This window comes from Onychostruthus taczanowskii, unplaced genomic scaffold, assembly GCF_017590055.1.
Source record: "Onychostruthus taczanowskii isolate IOZ18803 unplaced genomic scaffold, ASM1759005v1 scaffold68, whole genome shotgun sequence".
NCBI lineage: Eukaryota > Metazoa > Chordata > Aves > Passeriformes > Passeridae > Onychostruthus > Onychostruthus taczanowskii.
In genome coordinates, this window is record NW_024504566.1 from 4,662,937 (window position 1) to 4,679,243 (window position 16,307).

Genomic DNA, 16,307 nt, shown 5'->3' on the forward strand with positions numbered 1-16,307 from the left:
TGATTGAAGCAAACAGTTGGCAAGCACTCATATGCTAAAAGGCAGAAATGTTCAATTGGAGTAGACTTTTGCAGTTACAGTACTGCAAGCAAGCAATACGACAGAAAGCAACATTATGTCAGTGGATGCAACACTAATTAACTATCTTTTGGAAGAATTGCCAAACCAAAATGATCATACTTTCAGCATTGATCAGGTGAGGTGTCTGCTCTTGCACAGAAAACTCAACTTTAATTTCTAGCTAACTGTTGGTATTGGGTATAATTTGAATCCACAAAAATTACAGCAAGATTATTTAGATAATCCTCAGTTCCTGGAAAAGGTGAATCATTTTCATCAGCAATAATTAGTTTCACTAGCAATGTATCTGCAAATTTACTTTTCTCACTAGTATCGGTTGCAGACATTTAACAGTTATTTGGGTTTCACGTAATGAAATAGGGTAATTATTCAATTATTATTCAACCTACTGGAGATGACACTGCTGAAATATTCAGTCAGCACAGTGTTAAAATGGGGGACAATTTTATCGTAAGGTGCAAATCTGCCATTTTTCTATGTGACTAAAGGACCCATAGATTGAAGACATAATAGTAATAAAGACTTTGATAAATGTGGTTTGGGGAAAGTGAAAATTATTCAATTTAAGGGAAGTTTGCTCAGAGAATGTGTCAACTATTATGAACAAAGAGAAAGGTGGCAATTATCTGTCTTAGAATTTTATAAAGTTTTGCATTACTCTCACATTTCAGAAATTAAATTAGCAGCGAAGTCACTAAAAGTCTTTAGAGAGTTTCTAATACTCTTGGTTTGAGAAAGGAGCAGGAAAGCCAAGAACTTTTCCTAGATTACTGTCACCTCATCTCTAAAACAATGAAAATGTTTTGTTCCAATTCTTTCTCCTACCATCCCTTTTACTGTGTCCTAAACTAAAAAAAAATAACAAATTAAAACTTTCGCAAATTTCAACAGAACTGAATGGAGGAACAGAAAAGAGCAGGTGTGACTGATAGAATGGTCAGAGGATGATTTCACACCACCTTCTGCACAATAATCCATACAAAGAGTAAATTTTTCAGCAACAGGCAAACCTCCTATCTTCTGAGATAGAAGTCTGTGCCAGTCAATCACAAGCCACAGCACTACTGGAAATCAATCCAGTTTCTGAAGCGCTGCATTTTCTGGTTTATGCCTCTTATAAAACAAACTCTCTTCCCTTTCCTGAATTAGTAATTAAGCGTCTGAAATTTGAAATCCAGAAAGCCTCTTTTTTCAGTTTTTCTAGAAGCTGCATGTATTTAAGTGCAGCATTTAGACTGCCCTTCAAAAAGTCCATATGCTGGTGTGTCTATGACACGTATTCTTACATAAATTATTCTTAGTGCTTTAAAATTAATTTCCCAAGCTTGAATTCATCCAAGTTCATCTTTCAAGTGTTGGAGATTCTTATGTCTTTGTCTGCACTTCTGAGCACTCCCACTATCAGACCTCTTTTACTTGAATGAGGATCTGCACTCTGATTAAATCATCTTTAACCTTCTCTGCAGATGTGCTAAATTGATTGAATTATTTAAGTCTCGGATAGTAAGACTCTTCTGATTCCCAGGGCCCTTTTATGTCCATTCTTTGAACTATCTTCAGTATTTTCATATGTGTCTGGATGTAGACACTGGCAGCAGACACATCCTAGCAGAAGTCTGTTTCTTGCATACTAAGTAAAAATTATTTCCTTACTTTAACTTGACAGTCTTCTCTCACATGGACAATGTTAGGCCTTTTGTTCCAGTATGAGATTAAAATGTCACATTAAGGAGGTTCTCTGATGATTTCAAGTAGCTTTCTGAAAAATTACTTTCTGAGGTAGTGTCCTTTTCTGTAGGTATAGATATTATAGATATTATATAATATTAATATTATAATATATATATAATGTCTATTATATATATATTATATTATTTATAGATATTACTTGTTTCCTTTGCTACAACCCATAATGAATGTTGTTAAAATACATTTTGGGAGGTTTTGACCATTTGGTTTCAGAGTGACTCAGGTACCTGATCACTTGTCCTCATTAGTTGCAATTCCACACCTATGTCTAGCATACAGTTCAAAACAGTGTCTAATATAGACACTTCATAAAAATTTCTATGTGTGGAATCCCAGTCAAAATAGCTCCATTTATTGATCCTTATACACTTAGAAATACTAGGTTTAAATAGCCTTTAAGGTGGTTTTAAGCTATTTATTATGTGCTATCTTTATTTTCTACAAGTTTTTAATCAAGATATGGCATGATTCAATGCCAAAGACCACTTTGTTATGGCAGAAAATTCTTAGAGTGAGCTGCATTCCTTAAAATAAATACATAACTGACATGGACATTGCTATGAAACTGAATCCAGTGTAATTTGTTGCATGTCTGATCTACTTTCAGTTATCAGTATGAATGCATACTTTGCATAATTAGTCTCTGATCTCTTTGCTGATAAAAGGAAAATGTAATCCAGTTGAATTTAAGAGGGAAAAAGGTTACTAGTTTTATTGGAATTTCCCTGATAACTTGTAAATTTATTTGTCCAGTTAGTCAAACTTGAAGTTGTAGTGGATTTAGTGCAGTGCCATTATCATACAGGCTTGGCAAGAAAAGACCAATAGCAGCATATCTCTTACAAGGGAAAGCAGGCTAGAGGAACAGGCAAGGCAGCTTGGCAGCTCAGGAAGTATATAAATTAACCCCATAGTAACTTGGGCTCTGAGGAACTGCAAGCATAAATGCCTCCTGGAGTTTTAGGTGCCAAACTGTTTGTGACTAGATGCTAAAAAATAGCCCACATCATGTCAAAACAAGATCAGCCTACTCTTCATAAATTGATCTTACACACACAAACATGCAAATATCCAAACACCCACAACCTGCTGGAGAGTTTCTGAACAAAACAATGCACATAAGCACCTGTAGATACTGTGGTCATCCCAGGTTTTCTCATGGGCTGAGCCTTGTTTATTGTCTGAGCTAGAGGCATAGGGATCAAATATCTAGGTTCCAGTTACTTGTTCTCTGTTGATTCAGGAAGTGACTTTCAAGTATTATATAGCAGATAATGAACAGGCAGAAGGATTTAATTCACTTGAGTAATCCTATTTCCTAACATTCATTATCAGTAACTTCACAGCTGCTGTATGGCTTACTTATTAAAATAAAAATTAGGAGGAGAAAACTGTTGATGTCAGATTTATTCTGAGTGGTAAGACTTACCACCTGACATATCTAGGTAATTAGAGGGGGCCTTTAACAGAAGGTTAGAACTCAAATATTATACAGAGTTTATTACTTGTCATGCTGAAATGAGTCTTGGCCAGTGCAAGGAATTTTCTCAGTAGTATTCTGCACCAATATTATGCAGAGATGTTTGAATAGTTTCTCTCTTTGGAGTCCTCTTTTTTCCTCCAGATAATTATCTTCCTTTAGTCTGTCTGTCCCTGAAATGCCAGTTCAGTGATTGATCCTTCACTAAGAATAAACACATGAATGATTGCACAGAATCACACTTTTTTCAGGGGAAGCATGTAGGTGAGCACAAATTTCTGAACAGGGATTACATCAAGCATATACTTACATATTTTACTGATTTGGAAGTAGCATCATCAGTTATGTATTTTGTTATTCTGTTGTTCCTTTTTCTGAGAAAAAAATGGCTTTTTAAAAAATATATACACTCTGTAGACCTATCTAGTTGTTCTTTTGGAAAGAAGAAAAAAGAAATCTGAATTGATTCAGCGTAAGATTCTTCGCTGTGTATTACTCACTCTTCTGAGAGTGATGTCCTGAACAATACAGGTCTTCAAGGTCTTTCAATCTTCTGCAGACATAGTAATGAAATATGGGTGGTATGAACGAAGTACTTGCAGGAAGAACAATCTCCAGTAATTCTAGAGGTAATATCTTGTCCAAACACAGTCCTATGCATGGCTTTGTGGAAAGGCTATTTGGCCTCAAGCGTTTGTCACTGGCCTTTGCATTAGCACAAAAACCAAGACATTAAAGTGGGTACAGAAAAGCCTCCTTCATCCTCCACCCCCTACCCCACCCAGCGCCACCATGTTTACATTTCAATCTTATCTGACAGGCAGGTGCCATTCTATCTGTTTATATTAAACTATGTCACTTACTGATTTTACAAAATAAAGTGTATAGATGACAAGAAGAACTTCTTTGTTATTTAGATAATCAAAAAAACTGCATGATAATGCTGTCATGCTGATTTCCTTCCTCCAGGACAGCAGAACATTTGTCACCAGCAAGATTGAGACAGGTTTTTATAAAAAAAAATACATAACTTACAATTTAATCGTTTTTCTTCAGTAAGCATCTAATTCCTACTGCAAAATAGAAGAAAATTACAAACCAGCAAAATACTTTCTTGTTTTCCTGGAGGGAACAATATAATAGAGTGGACTGGGTATGGTAATAGAATTTTCCCCAATATATAACTCCGGCATGTCCCCTGGGGTTCTATAAAAACATTCTAAAGAATGTTTCAGTAAACAAAATAAGAGAGTGATAATGAAAACTGAATTAGCAATCATTTGGACAGCCAGCTGTTTTGGGTGTAATGTGCATGCCAGTTTTTGGAGATATTCCTTCTGGTTTATTTGAACATACTTGGTTTGCCATCCTGTCAGATGTTTGCAGTCTAGCATGCAACAAAAACCAGCAGAATGCTGTGAGTGTTTTTGGGCTGCAGTTCAGCATCCTCACAGCTGACCCACAGCATGCAATATCTGATAATGACTGATTTGTCTTAAAAGTGTTCATTGAAAGGAAGGGATTTATCTCTTATTGGCCTCTTCATTGACACTGCTGTTTGGCAAAAGGAAATTTAGTCTTTTGGATTAGCAAGGTTTAGGGTAGTGAACTGTAGGGAGTAATGCTTTTTTGGTATTAATCTTCTGGTTGGGTTAACTTGGGCTTGTTTTCAAATAGCATTAATAAAAGTTACATGGAAATATTTCTTAACATGACATTTTTTCTGATCCAAACAGAAATGTGTACCATCTGTCACAGCAGAGAAAAAAACCTGATGTTGAAGAGGCATTGTGTTTTTTTAACTGTAAATGTTCAGGACTTTTACAGGTTCATTTAGTACTTTCCATCTGGGAAAGTGCTTTTAACTCAAAGACAGAAACAGTGATATAGTGCCATACATGAAGTAAGGGATACAAAAATAAAAAATTGAGTAATAGGCCAAAGAGGAGCAGCATTTCACTAGTAATTTCCCTTTCTACTCCACACAGTATGTCAGAAACTACACGATCTCACAAAATAGACGTGCAAAAATAAAGATGTTAATAAATGCATCTTTTATACATTTAGACTCATGAACATTAAGGATCAGGTTGGTTGCAAAATAGTAAAGCTGGATAGGCTCAAGTTCAGCAGCATCCTTTATTGTTAGTGGCAGAAGAGTTGGGTTTTCAAGTACAATGCAAGTATATTCCAGACCTGAACTACATAATGGCCAATGAAGAATATGAACTTAAAAGAACTGTGGTGAAACTTGTGCTCTGTGTTGTCCTGGTTAAGATGTCTACCTCCTAGAGTTGCCAAACACTGTATGTATATTCATGTTCTGTCTATGAAGATGGAAATTGGATTCTTTTTGTACTTAGTGACATTCATTAAAAGAGCTTCTTCTTACTTCATGATGAGCTGTGGTTCAGAGATAATATTTACTCCTGCAAAATAAACAGAGCATTTTTCTATAGCAACAGAGACAGTGCACAAAATGGTCCACTATGCACCAACACAGGAGAACATAGTATACACTGCAATATGAGGAGTATCTCTGCATCTTAATTAATTAATGCATCAAAAGAGATGATGGATGGTAAATATCACCAATTCCACATCTCTAATGTCTTTCCAGTATATTTTTTTTTTAATTTAGGTGTGGCATATACAGCCTACAGCATTAAACTTATACATTAGAGCAGAGATTTAACAATTGCAGAGGAGCATAAAAGGTGAGCAAAAAGATGCTGAGAACATGCCCATAATTAAGAATGATAGACTGACTTCAGGAAAAAGCAACATCCAACAAAAAATACCCCAAATAATTAGAGAGTTATTTTCTGTGAGAAAGGGAAACTTGGAAATAATTCTTGTCGGTAGCATTTAAATATATATTAAATTAAGCTTTAATATTTACTGTAAAATTTCAACAACAAAATCCACAATGCAATATTAACTTCTGTAAGTAGTTGCACTATTTTCCAGAAGAAAAGGAATTATTCCTTTTACAATTTTGACTGAAACAGTGAAGCTATTTGTGGGCTTGTCATTAATAGAGTAATGAAATGTATAAAATTTACTCCCCTGCATTACCAAATACTGGTACATGTGCCAGCAAACAGACTACACATACGTACTGATCCAGTGATCCATGTTGAGCAGTGAGCATATTCTCCTGGGTTATTGGAGAGAAATCACTGCAGTGCTGCCTTTCTGGGTCATGGCCATGAAATAGGGTGTATTCACATGTGACATTTCGAGGGGTAAGTTTGCCCTTCCTGTTAATCCATACCCACCTGTTAGCTCACTCACTATCTACAGCAAATGGAAGACAAAGCTGGCAAAGTCACTTTGCAATCTTGTTTCTGACAAGGAGCACATCTTTCAGCAGGCTCTTTATTGGCCACTTTGAAATTCTTAGGACGATCCCTAGCATTGCTTTGAATCAGACCAAATTACATGTTTTCTGAGTAGTAGTAGGGAATTACCACTGATGAGGCTATTTTGCACATTTTCTCTGCTATCATTTGTGAAATGTTAATAATATAAACACAGGCCATGTGCTGCTACTTGCTCCAGTGTCAAAGACTGTCAAAGGCTTCAGGGCTGTTTGGGATACTAATGTATCTCAAACCAAGGTGCATATGGCCTGATATCAAGTAAGAATTTAGTAATTTTGCAGCGGCGGCTGACCTTTAGGTGTGTCCCGGCTAGCTGCGGCCAGCACCGCCGGCAGCACGGGGGCACTCTCCCGATCCGGGGTTCGGTCAGGGGAGCGCCTAAGGCTTTCGCCTTAAGGGACGAGGATCCGCGGCTGAGAGAGAGGTAGAGGGCTGCTAACCCACAGGAGGAGAAAGAAGAGGACTCCAGAGGTGGTGCAATCCAGTTGTAATGCCCAGGGGAGCCACCAGCTGGAGACAAGCCAACTGGGCTCCGACCGGGGTTTTTAAAGCGGGGCGGATACAAAGAAGAAAGGTGGTCTCCAGCGAATCACATTAAAGGTGGGAGTGGTGGGAGGATAATAGGCATGTAGGGAAAACCAATGAGGGAAGAGCAGGGGAGGAGTCCTGGCCCCTGATCCAATCACTCGATGCCCAGGATGGAAGATTCTAGACAGAAGGGCTGGAGCACCAAGTGACAGACAGGGAACCAGGGAGGGACTGAGGGAATGGATACAATGGTTGCGGTCAAAGGACGGGAGATTAAATTTAACGGAACGTTTAGAAACAGGGGACTTACGAACTGGGGAAAAAGGGGAACAGGGAAATTTCTACTTGAGTCTGATGCTGCTTTACTGATGCTGTTTTATGTGGCTTCAAGTGAAGTGAGTAGGGACTGACAAGCAAGCAGAGATTTGTCTAACCTGAGACAAGAATGTCTTTAGGCAAGAAAATGAAATAGAGAAGAAGAATTCTTCATAACCCCATTTATTGGGCATCATGGAGGCCCAAAACAGGTGAATTCCCAAACTGTCAGACAGACACTGATATTTTACTGCCCAGTGGCTCACCTCATTACATTCTATTTCTGTAGGGGATTATTTCATTCCGCATGGTTCCCTGGAACACACACTCTCACTCACATGCTCTTGCAGAGTGAAAATGGTAGCCATTTCACTGAAAGGGGAAGCTTCTGGGACCCTTGCCACCTGCCACTCAATCTCAAATTTAGCCTCTTTTTTCAACTGTCATAATTAACCAGCCAGGGACATTTTAGTGCCTTTTCATCACAAAGGCGTTTATATCTACCTTGTATAACTGAGTAATTGTATAATGAGAAACAAATAAATAAAAAAATTCTGTGATATGTTATACTGCTATCCAAGGGATTTGGTTCAGAACAGATTTCACAGTACAGTAATGCTCATGTGGATTTTAAATCTGAGTGTTTTGGAGACTACGGGATGCTGCATCTTACTGTAGACTAAAGATGTTAGCATCATATAATCAAAAATACTCTGGCCACAAATCTTATAATTTTAAGGTGTTTTACCTAAGTATTTCAGAGAAACAAGCAACAGAAATTAGTATTTTAGGATCCCAGAGTTAGGGCAAGGGGGCCCCTTGCAGGGGGGTGAGCTGGGAGTTTGGAAGGATGTGGGTGTGGGTCTCCAGGGGAGGCTGATTAGGATCACTGGAGCCTCTTGTTCTTATGGTTCGAACATTTCATACCATAATGAATATAGGGAATTTCTCTCACATATATAAATCTAAAGAGGAGACTCTCACCTCTGGTATACTGGAGCAAGGCTCAATTGTATATAGCAACGCTTATGGACAAACTTTCAGTGCTTTTGACATCTAAGGAAAACTTGAAGTAAATTGAAAATAGGTCTCACAAAGCAATTAATTCACCTCCAGGGTTTAAGAACAAATTTCTGTATTTTCTTACGTAACAGAACACACCAGTTTGGTGTGTTGTGGTACACACTACTAAATCTCTACTTCTGATACATGTGTTATAGTTGCCTCTCCTACATCCACTGCAAGCTGCCTTGTATATGATGGTAAGATTCAATCAGTGTGTATACAATACTTAAAAATAGGTTTCTAGTTTTGGGCAGCCCAGTAGCCTCTCCTTATATGAGGACTGATCATAGAACCAAAAAATAGTTTGTATTGGAAGGGACCTTTAAATGTCATCTCATCCAACTCCTCCTGCAATAAGCAGGAACACCAGCTGGATCAGGTTGCTGAAAGTTCTGTCCAGCCTTGAAAGTTTCCATGGATGGAACATCAATTTCTTGTATAAGGAATGAGGCCTTGTAAGCTTATTCTAAGGGCGATGTTTAAAAGAAACAGATGTTTAAAAAAATGCAGTCTAATTCTGCCTTGCCTCACTTTTGCAGCCACTCAAGGAACACACTAACTAGCTTTTTAGATCACTGAAGGTATCTGCCAAAAGCCCTTTGTCAGTAAGGAGAATGCTCTCTCAGATTGCTCAGTAAATGTTACCACTTGTCAACAGTTTATTACATGAGGCAGAATCTTTCCCCTCAAACATAGTATTATACTTTCAACATGTCTCAATGTCCATGAATGTTTTAAGAGAGTTATATTTTTCTTTTACTTTGGACCAGTCACTTTTTAAATATTTTTCCACTATAAATTTGTACTGGAAAGAATAAAAAAAGTTGCTAATCATTTTAGTAGTGAGGATCTATCTGTAATAGTCAAAATACAAATTAGAAGCAGAACAGTGTAGATATTTATATCAAAAATATTACATGGCGTGGTTGTATTTGATGGGAAATAACTGGATTGACAATGGAGGGCCTAGGTCACTTCTAATTTTAAGAACACATAGTATTAGGAGAGGTATTTTTACTGACTATATTTGTTATACTGTACCACTAGGTAGAGCATGTCTTAGCCTAGGTTTATTGTCTTACAGTGGTAACAGAATAAAGTATCTCCCACAGGAACCTAATTTATGACCTCAGAGCACTCCTTTGCAACAGAATTCCCTTTTGTAATACAAATATAAGCAAATCAGTCCATAGTTACTCTAAAATGTAAAAATTCATAATTAGGTGGTGTGGAATCCTCACTAAAAAATAATGATTCACTTCTTTTCACAGAGGCTGATACAAAAGCAAGATGCTGATAGAAGCATCATGATTCCTGTGAGATGGTAGATTAAACAAACTTTTAAATTGACTGATATGTCCTGTGAGAATCAGGTTCATGATAGGATGGTCTGTAGGAAACTAACTAAATTACTTCTTTGAAGTTTAAGGAGTTCTAACTTCTTCCTTTTTTTCCTGATTTTCTCTCCTGGCCTTCTCCCAGTAAACAATTTTAATATGCTATTAGACTGATAATCAAGTCAGATTTACTCATAGACTTCTTAATCCTATTTAATCCCATGGAATTGTTTTCTTATAATAAAGAAAAGACAGTGTTTTTCCAAGCATGTCATGGTTTTAAATGCACATATGATTTGGCCTGTAGTGAAAATATGATAAAGAAATTACATTTTCTGTCGTCGTATTTAAGAATCTACTACGTAGTTTGACTTTAGTATTCTGTTTTTATTATTTGGACTAATCTTTTGTTAGCTTGCTTACAAATATTTGCTTCTACAGAGAGGCTAGTAGGGCTGCAGTGTAATTTCCTTAATTACAGCACTGAATTTTTTCATTGGATTGTTTATGAAGTCATTATCAGACCAATGAACTCATTGTTCAAAGCAAACAGGATTAAAGTTCCACTGTGCTTCAACAATAAGAAACTTCCTAACCTCCCTTCAGAGCCCACAGTTTTGCCCATCTTCACCAGGATTTTGCAAATTAAATTCTAATTCTGACCTTGCATAAGACCAGCATTTCCTCTGTGAAAGTTTCAACAAATCCATCTCAACATTTCAGCTCTGACCTTCTCTCTCAGTGGAAGAAAGAACATTTCAAAAAATGTTAAGCAAATACCATGTGAAAATATGGGTGGTTTTTTAGCTTCAAATCAGGCAGAAAGTTGGAGCTTTGACTTTATGGGATGACTTTCTCTAGGACAGATAATGAAACTCAGATAAGGCTCTCCAGCTGCTTGAAATACAAAGGGAAGAACTTTAAACTTTTTTTTTTTTTTCTTGACAATATGCCCGTAAAACAGAAAAAAACCCCCATTTGCTCTCTATCCATGCTGAAAAGCACTGTTGTCAGGATCTTATTACAGGTACTAAACCACATGACTGTAGTCAAGATGAGTGCACTCTTGGAACAGAAAAGACCAATGGACATGACAGTGTTGGAAAAAATATTCTGTCAAGAGAGAAATAAAACCTTAAACATTTTGTTTTTGAAAAGTGATGTGATGAATCTCAGGAAAACATGCTTTTATTTCTCATTATTTTAATTTGGGGATTTAAAATTTTTTAGACTTGAAGATTTAACAATTTATTTTACCAACTCACATGACTACTGTCACATTTAAATGCCACTGATTTTCCTCATACTGTCAGAGACTACTATATCTAGAGGATCAGAATCTATTTTACCTGTGATGTCAGTCCTCTTTCACTTAGACAAGAGCTAAGAGATTTTCTTGCTACTGAGCAAACAGTCCAAGTTCACTGTAATTGCAAAGAATATGAGAGCGTCTGTGTTTGGGAGGAGAGTTAAAGCTATTGCAGTTTTTCATGCCAAAAAAAAAATCTCCCTCTGTGTGAATTCAGCGCTGCTGGCAAAACCCCAGTCTGAAACAGGATTTCTTACTCACTTAACATATTCTGGTGTGAGAGAATAATTTCCAACTAAACACCTTATGGAAAGGTGCTTGCTGATTTTGCTAAGCACACTTACTGAAAATTAGTTCTTCTAATTGTCAAAAATACTTCTTTTCCAAATGTTTCTACCTTGATTCTAGCCAGCAGGCAAGACATACACTGATGGGTAGAGGAGGTATGAATGAAACCATGAGGTGAGTTACAACCTTTTATACTGCTTTTGAGATAAATAAATCCTCAGGTATCAAATCAAATTAAAAATATAATTCTGTATAAATAATCTGTTAATTAGATGTCTGTTTCTGTTAATTTCCATCAGAATGGAATGTAATGACAAAATAAAAACTAATTACATGATACATGTAGTCTTGCACTTCTGATTGCACCTCAAATTATTGTGTTAATAATGTACAAATTACATGCTTAAAAACTAGTTTTTCAAAAGTAGAACTTATCTGAACTATGTCATGCTTGAGTTCCAATGCTTCTGAGAGTTATTGAAAAGTGTAATCCCTCATAACTATATTCTATAGTCTTTTGTTGCAACTATTTTCTTTTCATAAGTGCATGATATTTTCCACAGATTTTATTAACATCTTTATAACTACTAGAAGGGAAAAGAGTAGCTGAGATTACAGTGCCTCTCACAACTGAAGTTCTCTTCCCCAGAAAGGCTTTATACTGTTAAAATCACTTTACACTTAAGTAACGGGGGGAAAACATGAAAAAGAATTCTCTGTTTTTACTCTGCTATCTTTCTTTCCATGTTACTATGTTACCAAGTGTTGCCATGTTACCACCTGGTAACACTTCAGCAGGTGAAAGATCGATGGAAACATACACTTTGATTGTGACTTAAGATCCAGCCCTATGTACATGATTGGTTTTATTACCCAATTAATCTACTCCTCCTCTTTGAAAAGGATGACATCCCAGACATAGATTTGGTTTAAAGAAATACAAACAATGATAAAATCTGAAAACTCAGTAAGTACAATATTTTCGGTAATTTCACTTTTCCCCTCTTTTATACTTAACATTATGGAGATCAGTTTTATAATGGATCTTGAGTGTTAGCTAAAGTCTATGAATATATATATATATATAAATATATATATATATATATAAATAGTTGTGATATATATATGTATATGTATATATGTATAGGCATGTATTAATACTTATGTATACGTACATGTATATATATATATACACACACACAAAGATCTCATTTGTATTGAACTTCATTTTGTGATGCTTTGCATACCATTGTTAAAAGTTTGCTTTTTAATCAGCACTGCCAATACTAAAATGACTATTTTAAGCAGCATAGAGATGAATGACAGATTTTCCATGGCCAGACTGTGTATTAGCATTTGGATAAAAGCTGATGGTTGCTGGACTTTTGATTTTATTTTGAGACATAATTGTCATATTTCAAGAAAATTAAACTTAAAGACAAAGAATGGTTAAAGATCTTGGGCTAAATTAAGCTTTGTTAAGATGTTTAAACTAAAATGTATATACAGAAAAAATAAGAACGAAGCCCTGAAGGTTGTTGTCTGAAACCTCTTCCAGTGACTGCACTCAAATTATATGTCAGATTTACTGGATTAATTAGAACTCTATAGGTGAAGAATCCTCTCTTTGTTTGTTTGTTTGCTTCATTGTTGTTGAATGCAACAACCAAACAAACTTTTTATGCAAACTTTGAATTTGCATAAATATTTCAATCCAAAACATTTGGGTAAACTACCAAATACCTTTAATCTCCCAATTCTTTCTAAACATCTTTGTTGATCCCCTAACCAACTACATTAATGAAGTTTGAATATATGCCTGCCTACTGTTACCAGTCATTTTATGAATAATATGGCTACAAGCAATTAAAATTTTTCATATAAAAAGGAGTTGGCTTAGAATTTGAACTGTCAAATGATTACCAACCAAGTTAAGAAGAAAATTTCTTCTTTAGTACAAGAGCATGGTTATACATGTATGTGAAATTGTGTAAAAAGTATTTAAAACAAGGAGTTAGATGGCAGTTTTTCCAATTATTGTCTTTCTTCTTCAGAGATGTCTGCTGGAAAGGGAAGGTCATGATGCTCACAGGCAATACTGGCAGTGACCTAAGGAAGGAGAAAAAACAACTGAAATTCTTGCAAAAAAACCCCAGCACCACATGAGAGTCTTTATTCAGAGAGCACATACAGACTTCTTGTCTTTTTAGTATCATCTAGTAGAGGTTAGCAAAGTAAAGATTCAGGAAGTAAAGATGAAGGTACGCTGGTCTGGGCTGGGGTAAATTTTCCTCCCAGTGGCTCATATGGGGTGTGTTTTAGATTTGTGCTGAGCACAGGATTGGTAATAAAGAGATGGGTTTGTTATTGCTGAGAAGGGATTACACAGAGCCAAGGCCTTTTCTGCTTTTCATACTGCCGCACTGGGGAGGAGACGGGGGGTTCACAGGAGCCTGAGAGGAGACACAGTCTGGGCAGGTGACCCAAACTGACCTCAGGGATATTCTATATGACATCATGCTCAGTATATAAAGTGGGGGGAAGAAGGAGGAAGCGGGGGGAACAGTCAGAGTGAAGGCATTTGTCTTCCCCAGTAACCATTACGTGTGACAGGACTCTGCTCTCCTGGGGATGGCTGAACACCTGCCTGCCCATGGGAAGAAGTGAATTAATTCCTTGTTTTGTTTTGCTTGTGTGCATGGCATTTGTTCTCCCTATTAAACTCTCTTTATCTCAACCCACAAGTTTTTTACCTTTTACCTTTATGATTCAATTCTCTCCTTGATGCTGCTGGTTGTGTGAGTGGCTGCATGGTACTTGGCCCCTGTCTGGCATTAAATCATAACAGAAGGTAATAGGAGTGTGGAACACATTGACATTTAAAGATATAAGGGATAGAAGGGTGCAGAATACCCAGAGCACAGACTTTTGTACTTTGATACTTACCACACATGGATGGCAGAGGAAGAGAGAGTTGCAAGTCTAACAGTTCAAGAGCAAATTTGCTGGACTGCAGTGATAGAAAGAGAAGAAAAAAAACCCCAAAAAACAACAACAACAACAACAACAACAACAAAAAAAACACACAAAAAAAAAAAAAAACCAAACCAAAAAACAAAGAAGCCAACCAACAAACTAAAACAAAAACAAACAAACAGACAAACAAAAACCCAAACAAAATGACCCCACCAAAAAAAAAGCAAAGAAAAGAAGAGAAAAGAGCACACACACACAAAAAGCCCAGTAGAGAAAAGACAAGACAAGACAAAAAGAAACACAGGGAGGAAAGATCAAACAGCAGAATCATTTGCAGGCAGAATGAGAGGGATGAGAGATAATTGAGACCCACACAGACAGAAAACAGCAGATATTTGTGACCTTGAAAGAAGAAAATTAAAAGATGTTGCCAAAACATATTCAGGAAATAGAAAGGTTTTTCTGTCAGGCGGTATCTGAGAATAGTTCAATCAATACAAAAAGTCTCACAGACAATTTTTTCTCATAAAGCTTTGCTTCAACTGCTAAATATATAGTTTACATCGGAATTAATGTCTCTTGCAGATTCCTGTTGAAATAGGTGAAAAGAATGAAGTTCATGTATTCAAATGGAGAAATACAATAGAATGGAGTATGCATAGAGGTCTATACCATAGATTTTTAGCAATTTGTTGCAGTAAATGCCAGTGAAATCCATTCTACAAAGATACAAAAAACTTGAGGAATTTCAGATGGTCATGCACTGACTTTATGGATCTCTGGAAAAAAACTGCTGAAGTCACCAAGGATTAATAGCAATTCATGCACAAAAGAACTAGTCTCACATGGAGGGCTTTGTGATAGGAATATTGTGTAGCATCCACAGAAAAGGAACTCTTCAAAAGACAGAGACAAATATCATTGCACTATGCTTCGGGATTATGCGGATTATATGTTGTTCACAGATGAGAAGAATTCTAAACTAAGTAATTATGTAAAATTGTATGGAGTAATGTAGAATCTGATGTTGATTCCCCAGGTGATTTTGCTTTCCTCCTACTTCTCATTACCTTTAAGTTTTGCCTCCTGCTGGAAGTAAACAGGATAAGAGTAATTAGCTACTAGTCAAATCCAGAGTGGCAAACAGCCGTATTCCTACTATAGAACTTTTTACTAAAGAAGGTAACAGTTTTATTCAACTTGCCGCATAAAACATAAGAGTTGGTGGTGCATTTTCTTCTTTTAAATGTTCAAAGGGATCATAACAATTGTTTGTAAGCTGAATGATCTGCACCTCATTGTTCATTTTAAGATGTAACAGCCTTGTACAGCTGAATCCATCCAACCAACAAAAAAACAGGGCCTCTAACAAAATCTTTTTCTTTTAAAGTGTGCTTTCAAGTTTTCTATTATCACTTGGGCACTGAAATAAAACTAAGTTTTAGTACTAGTCATTTCTCCCCCCCACCTAGGAAAACTCACAGCACAACTCTTTTGGGGGCTATATGGAATATTGATATATTTCTGTATTCATAATCCTACAATGAATGCTACAATGATTTGTCTAAATTTTGTTTTTCTTTAGACAATATTGAAGATTTCTATGAATTTGAATAGAAAGATATAGACAGCAGTTTGCAAGGCTTAAGCTTAGTGCACAGAATTTTGCTTCAATGAGCCCTCTAAAATTGACAAAATATTTAACATCACATTTCTTAGAGCAGTTTACACAGAGAAAGATATCCAAAAGAACATACTTCTAATGAAGGTGACAAGTAATCTAATGAGCTTCC